General features: G+C 45.6%; 1 long non-coding RNA gene across 1 annotated transcript in view; it reads left to right on the top strand.

The window, feature by feature from the left end:
* LOC134736000 (uncharacterized) overlaps positions 1 to 6,530 on the top strand; it is a 65,183-nt gene that overhangs the window by 28,205 nt on the left and 30,448 nt on the right. The gene's annotated exons all lie outside the window — the stretch shown is intronic.

Below are 6,530 nucleotides of genomic sequence, written 5' to 3'. Positions count from 1 at the left end.
CTCGCTCTGTCGCCCACGCTGGAGTGCAGTGGCGCTATCTCGGCTCACTGCAAGCTCCGCCTCCCGGGTTCACACCATTTTCCTGCCTCAGCCTCCTGAGTAGCTGGGACTACAGGCGCCTAACACCACACCCGGCTAATATTTTTTTTAGTAGAGATGGGGTTTCACCGTGTTAGCCAGGATGGTCTCGATCTCCTGACCTTGTGATCCACCCGTCTTGGCCTCCCAAAGTGCTAGGATTACAGCCCATTCTTTTCATTCTTGTAATCCATTCCCATTTTGCTTTTGCCCCATTATTCCACAGAAATTGCTCTGGACAAGCCCAGCGACACCCAAAGTTGCTAAATAAAACAGATACCTCTCAGTCTTTGGCTTCCCAGAATTTTGTGTGGCATTTAATAACTGTTGATTTGTTTTCTTTTCTTTCTTTTTTTTTTTTTTTGAGACAGAGTTTCGCTCTTGTTGCCAAGGCTGGAGGGCAGTGGTGTGATCTTGGCTCATTGTAACCTCCACCTCCCGGGTTCAAGCGATTCTCCTGCCTCAGCCTCCCGAGTAGCTGGGATTACAGGCGTGCGCCACCACGCCCGGCTAATTTTTGTATTTTTAGCAGAGACGGAGTTTCGCCATGTTGGCCAGGCTGGTCTCGAACTCCTGACCTCAGGTGATCCTCCCACCATGGCCTCCCAAAGTGCTGGGATTACAGTCGTTAGCCACCGCACCCAGCCGATTTGTTTTCTTATTCATGAAATATTTTTGGCCATCTACTATGTGCCAAGCCTCTAGGCATTGGGAATACATTGGTGAACAAAGCAGATATGTCCCATGGCTTCCTAGAGCTTACTTTCTAGTGGGATTAAAGACAATTTTGTCATTGTTGAAACTCCATCCTGAGATTTCATGACACCATTCTCTCCTGGTATCTTAGCCCTGTGACCATCTTCCTCAGTCTTCTCTGCTGGATGCTTTTAATATACTTTTAATATACTTACTCCCTAAGTGATGATGTTTCTGAGAATTCTGCTCTAAGCCCTCTTTGTTTATTACAGATACTCTTCCTAAGTGAAATTGCCTTTAACAGCTGTATGAGAACAAAATTTATATCTCTAGCCCTAATCTCTTTCTTGAGCTCCAGACTGGTATATCTGATTGCCTCCTGGCTATTCGTTTTGTCCCACAAGCACATCAAACATAAAATGACCAATAATTTGTATCTTTCCCACCAGAGTTCCTTTCCTGAATTTCCCATTTGTATGGTTGATTGGCCCATCAGCTACCCAGTTAGTAAAATCAGAAGTCTGAGAGTCATCTTAGATTCCCCTCCCCCTTATGCTCCACAGCTGTTTGCCCACATTATCAGTTTTACTTCCCTGAGTCTCTTTCAAATATCTCCTTACCTTTCTCCATCATGTTTGCCATTGTATTAGTTCAGACCTTTGCAATTTCAAGCCTGTGGTATTGCAGTAATCTTATAGAAAGGGGGAGCATTATAGCATTTTCATACTCATGAAATATGAAGAATGAACGAATAAATACATTTCATGATGAAGAACCTGAGTTTTAAAGCTGGACTCTCTGTGTTTGAATCTTAGCTCTGTCACTTACTAGTTTTGTAAATTTTTTTTGGGTGGGGGGAGACGGAGTCTCGCTCTGTCACCCAGGCTGGAGTGCAGTGGCGTGATCTTGGCCCACTGCAACCTCCACCTCCTGGGTTCAAGCAATTCTCCTGCCTCAGCTTCCCGAGTAGCTGGGACTACAGGCATACGCCGCCACACCCGGCTAATTTTTTTTTTTTTTTTTTTATTAATTTTTTTTTGCATACAAAAACAATAAACATTTTCTAAAAATACATACAAACAAAAAGATGCGTATCAAACATATTAGAAAGGTTGCACATGGGAAGTCGGGGAATAGAAATGGGGGTGGGAGTTAAAATAAATGCGAGAGGGATTTTATATGGATCAGTGATAATAACTCAATCCTCCATTTGACAAAGAAGAGGGAGAAGGAAGAGGAAGAAAAAGAAAGTGGGATAAAGGATCAGAAGGGGAGGAAAATAGAGAAAATTAGAGTATGACTCCAGGGTAGACCTGTTTTGTTGTCATTGAGTTGGTTGGTTGGTTTGTCTGTTGTATTCTTCATGTTTCGCCAAGTTGGCCAGACTGGTCTCGAACTCCTAGCCCGAAGTGATCAACCCGCCTCGCCCCCCAGAGTGCCGGGACCACAGGCGTGAGCCACCACGTCCAGCCCCCACATTGCTTCTGGCCTCAGTGGTAGACCTCCCAGACGGAGCGGCCAGGCAGAGGAGCTCCTCACTTCTACCCAGACACGGGGCGGCCGGGCAGATGGGCTCCTCACTTCCCAGACGGGGCGGCCAGGCAGAGACGCTCCTCACTTCTTCCCAGACAATAGGTGGCCGGGCAGAGGCGCTCCTCACTTCCCAGACGATGGGTGGTCGGGCAGAGGCGCTCCTCACTTCCCAGACGATGGGCGGCCGGGCAGAGGCGCTCCTCACTTTCCAGACGATGGGTGGCCGGGCAGAGGCGCTCCTCACCTCCCAGACGATGGGTGGCCGGGCAGAGGCGCTCCTCACCTCCCAGACGATGACACCCGGCTAATTTTTTGTATCTTAGTAGAGACGGGGTTTCACCATGTTGCCCAGGCTGGTCTCAAACTCCTGATCTCAGGCAATCCACCCGCCTCAGCCTCCCAAACTGCTAGGATTATAGGCGTGAGCCACTGTGCCCGGCCTAGTTTTATAATTTTTGAGTAAGTCCCTTAACTCTCTGTGCCTTTGTTTCCTCTTATTTATTTATTTATTTAGAGATGGTGTCATGCTCTGTCGCCCACACAGGAGTGCAGTGGCTTGATCTTGGCTCACTGCAACCTCTGCCTTCCGGGTTCAAGCAGTTCTCCTGTCTCAGCCTCCTGAGGTGCTGGGATTACAGGCGCGTGCCACGGCGCCCGGCTAATTTTTGTTGTTGTTTTTGTTTTGTATTTTTACTAGAGACAGGGTTTTGCCACATTGGCCAGGCTGATATCGAACTCCTGGCCTTAAGTGATCCACCCGCCTTGGCCTCCCAAAGTGCTGAGATTACAGGCGTGAGTCATCCCGCCCAGGCTGTTTTCTCATCTTTAAAATGGGGATAATAGGCCTGGCATGGTGGTTTACCCTGTAATCCCAGCAATTTGGGAGGCCAAAGCGGGAGAATCACTTGAGCCCAGGAGTTCAAGACTAGCCTGAGCAACAGAGTGAGACTCCATCTCTATTTTTAAAAACGAATAAAAGAAAATATTTGGGAAACAGCAACAAAGAAAAACCCAAAACAATACTAAAAATACAATAAAACAATATACAGTATAATAATTATTTACATAGCATTCACATTGTATTGGGTATTATAAGTAATCTAGAGATGATTTAAAGTATATAAAGGCCGGGCTTGTTGGCTCACGCCTGTAATCCCAGCACTTTGGGAGGCCGAGGCAGGTGGATCACCTGAGGTCAGGAGTTCAAGACCAGCCTGGCCAACATGACAAAACCCCGTCTCTACTAAAAATACAAAAATTAGCCAGGCGTGGTGGTGGGCGCCTAGAATACTAGCTACTTGGGAGGCTGAGGCCGAGAGAGTTGCTTAAAACCCAGGAGGTGGAGTTTGCAGTGTGCTGAGATCGCACCACTGCAGTCCAGCCTGGGCAATAGAGTGAGACTCTGTCTCAAAAAATAAAATAAAATAAATAAAATAAAATAGTATATAAGAGTATGTGCATAGGTTATATGCAAATACTATGCCATTTTATGTCAGACTTGAGCATCTTTGGATTTTGGTATCCATGAGGGTCCTGGAACCAATCCTTCCCAGATACTGAGGGCCAACGTATTTGTCACATATTAAATGCTTAACAAATGTCATAATAATAATAATGATTTTATTGACCTTTTAGTCTTTGGTCTCACTTCATCCAATCATTTAAGTTAGGCCACAGCGTGCCCCTACTTAAAAGATGCAAATAGACCCTTATCGCCAAAATAAAAAACCTCTCTAGTCCCTGTCAGCCTCTCCATCCTCTTTGAAACACTTGCCACTTCCCTCAGGGTACTCCAAATTATATTTTTATGGACAGATGATGTTTTCTTAATCTTATATAAAGTATGAATAAAAGCATTTTAGAAAACATTGACATTTTTATTGGTCTATACTTAATCTAAGTAAAGACGGTGTGTTTGCTATGCAAATGCAGCTTTGAGACAGATCCCCTAAGAATTCCCTCTTCACAGTTTTAATCAGATTGCTGCCCCTTTTCCCTCTTATGCAGAATTATGGAACAGCCATTGCAATATTTTAGCTGAGATATAAAGGATAAGAAGGAGCCAGTTTTGTGAAGAACTAGGGAAGAGTATTCAAGGCAAAGAAAATAATGTGGGCTGGCCAGGCGCGGTAGCTCATGCCTGTAATCCCAGCACTTTGGGAGGCCGAGGATGGATCACCTGAGGTCAGGATTTTAAAACCAGCCTGGCCAACATGGCGAAACCCTGTCTCTACTAAAGATACCAAAATTAGCCAGGTGTGGTGGCGCGCCTATAATCCCAGCTACTAGGGAGGCTGAGGCAGGAGAATTGCTTGAACCCGGGAGGCAGAGGTTGCAGTGAGCCGAGATTGCGCCACTGCACTCCAGCCTGGCGACAGAGTGAGAATCTGTCTAAAAAAAAAAAAAAAGAAAGAAAGAAAAAGAAAGGAAAATAACATGGGCTCAACATAGTGGCTCATGCCTGTAATCCCAGCACTTTGGGAGGCTGAGGTGGGAGGATTGCTTGAGTCTAGGAGTTCAAGACCAGTCTGGGCAACACAAGGAGACCCTTCTCTACAAAAATATTAGCTGAGTGTGGTGGCGCACTTCTGTAGTCCCAGCTACCCAGAGGCTGAGGTAAGAAGATCACTTGAGGCTGGGCGCAGTGGCTCATGCCTGCAATCCCAGCATTTTGGGAGGCTGAGGTGGGCAGATCACCTGAGGTTGGGAGTTCGAGACCAGCCTGGCCAACATGTCAAAACCCTGTCTCTACTAACAATACAAAAATTAGCTAGGCGTAGTGGCAGGCCCCTGTAATCCCAGCTACTCGGGAGGCTGAGGCAGGAGAATCGCTTGAACCTGGGAGGTGGAGGTTGCAATGAGCTGAGATTTTGCCACTGCGTTCCAGCCTGGGTGACAGAGTGAGACTCTGTCTCAAAAAAAAAAAAACAAAACATCACTTGAGTCTCCTGGGAGGTTGAGGTTGCAGTAAGCCATGATCATGCCTCTGCAGACTCACCCTGGGAGACAGAGTAAGACCCTGTCTCAAAAAAAAAAAAAAAAATGTGTACACAGACCTTCAGGGTTGGGAAGAACTTGATATACTTTAGCAATTGAAAGGCTAGTGCGGTTGGATCATGATGAATAAGAAGGTAAATGACAGAGAAGGATGGGGAGATGGCAGGGTTCAGATCATGTAGGGCCTCGTAGGCCATGGTATAGTTTGAATTTTGTCTAAGTGAAATAGGCTACCAATAAAGGGTTATGTCGGGGGGTGACAATCTCAGTTTTAAGAAAATCACTTTGGTTGTTGTGTGGAGAATGGATTGGAGGGGCCAAGAGTGGAAGCAAAGAAGGCAGTCAGGAAGCTATTGTGTAGCACAGCAGAAGATGTTGATGGCTTAGAATAAGGTGATGTTATTGATGGGCCCACCAGAGGACTATGGGAGGTAAGAAAAAGAGAAAGATTATGCCTGAGTTACTGCCTTGAACAAGTGAGTGGGTGGTAGACTATTTACTAAGGTGGAGAAGACTAGTTAGTGATGGAAGGAACAGATTTGGAGAGTGAGATCAATTGTTCACTGTTATGCTTTTGAAGTTTTTGTTTGTTTGTTTGTTTGTGAGATGGAGTCTCTCTCTGTTGCCCAGGATGGAGTGCAGTAGCGCGATCTCGGCTCATTGCAACCTCCGCCTCCCAGGTTCAAGCGATTCTCCTGCCTCATCCTCCCAAGTAGCTGGGACTACAGGCACCCGCCACCACACCCAGCTATTTTTTTTATTTTTAGCAGAGATGGGGTTTTGCCATGTTGGCCTGGCTGGTCTCGAACTCCTGACCTCAGGTGATCCACCCGCCTCAGCCTCCCAAAGTGCTGGGATTACAGGCATGAGCCACTGCCCCGGCATACTTTTGAGGTTTTCTTGTCAAGTTATAAAGTTGGGTATAGGAATTGTGAAAGATAATTAGTCAACATCATTTGATCTTGATTATAGCTATCAGTGATGATCAGTAAATAAAAATGTATATCCCCCATCACAAGTATGTTTACATTTCACCCAACTTATATTTCAGAAAAAGGACCCAGGCTTAGCCAAAACTTGCAACATGACAACAGTTATGATTTTACCATAAGTTTATAACTTTGTATACCATGCAACATCTAACCTAGTCCTTGAACATAGTAGGGACTTAATAAGTGCTTTTAATAAGTTAATAAAGTCATAATAGTTCAACACTACGGTTATCA

Source organism: Symphalangus syndactylus, chromosome X, assembly GCF_028878055.3.
Source record: "Symphalangus syndactylus isolate Jambi chromosome X, NHGRI_mSymSyn1-v2.1_pri, whole genome shotgun sequence".
Taxonomy (NCBI): Eukaryota; Metazoa; Chordata; class Mammalia; order Primates; family Hylobatidae; genus Symphalangus; species Symphalangus syndactylus.
Note: the sequence above shows the minus strand (reverse complement) of the source record. Positions and strands in the feature narration are given on the sequence as shown.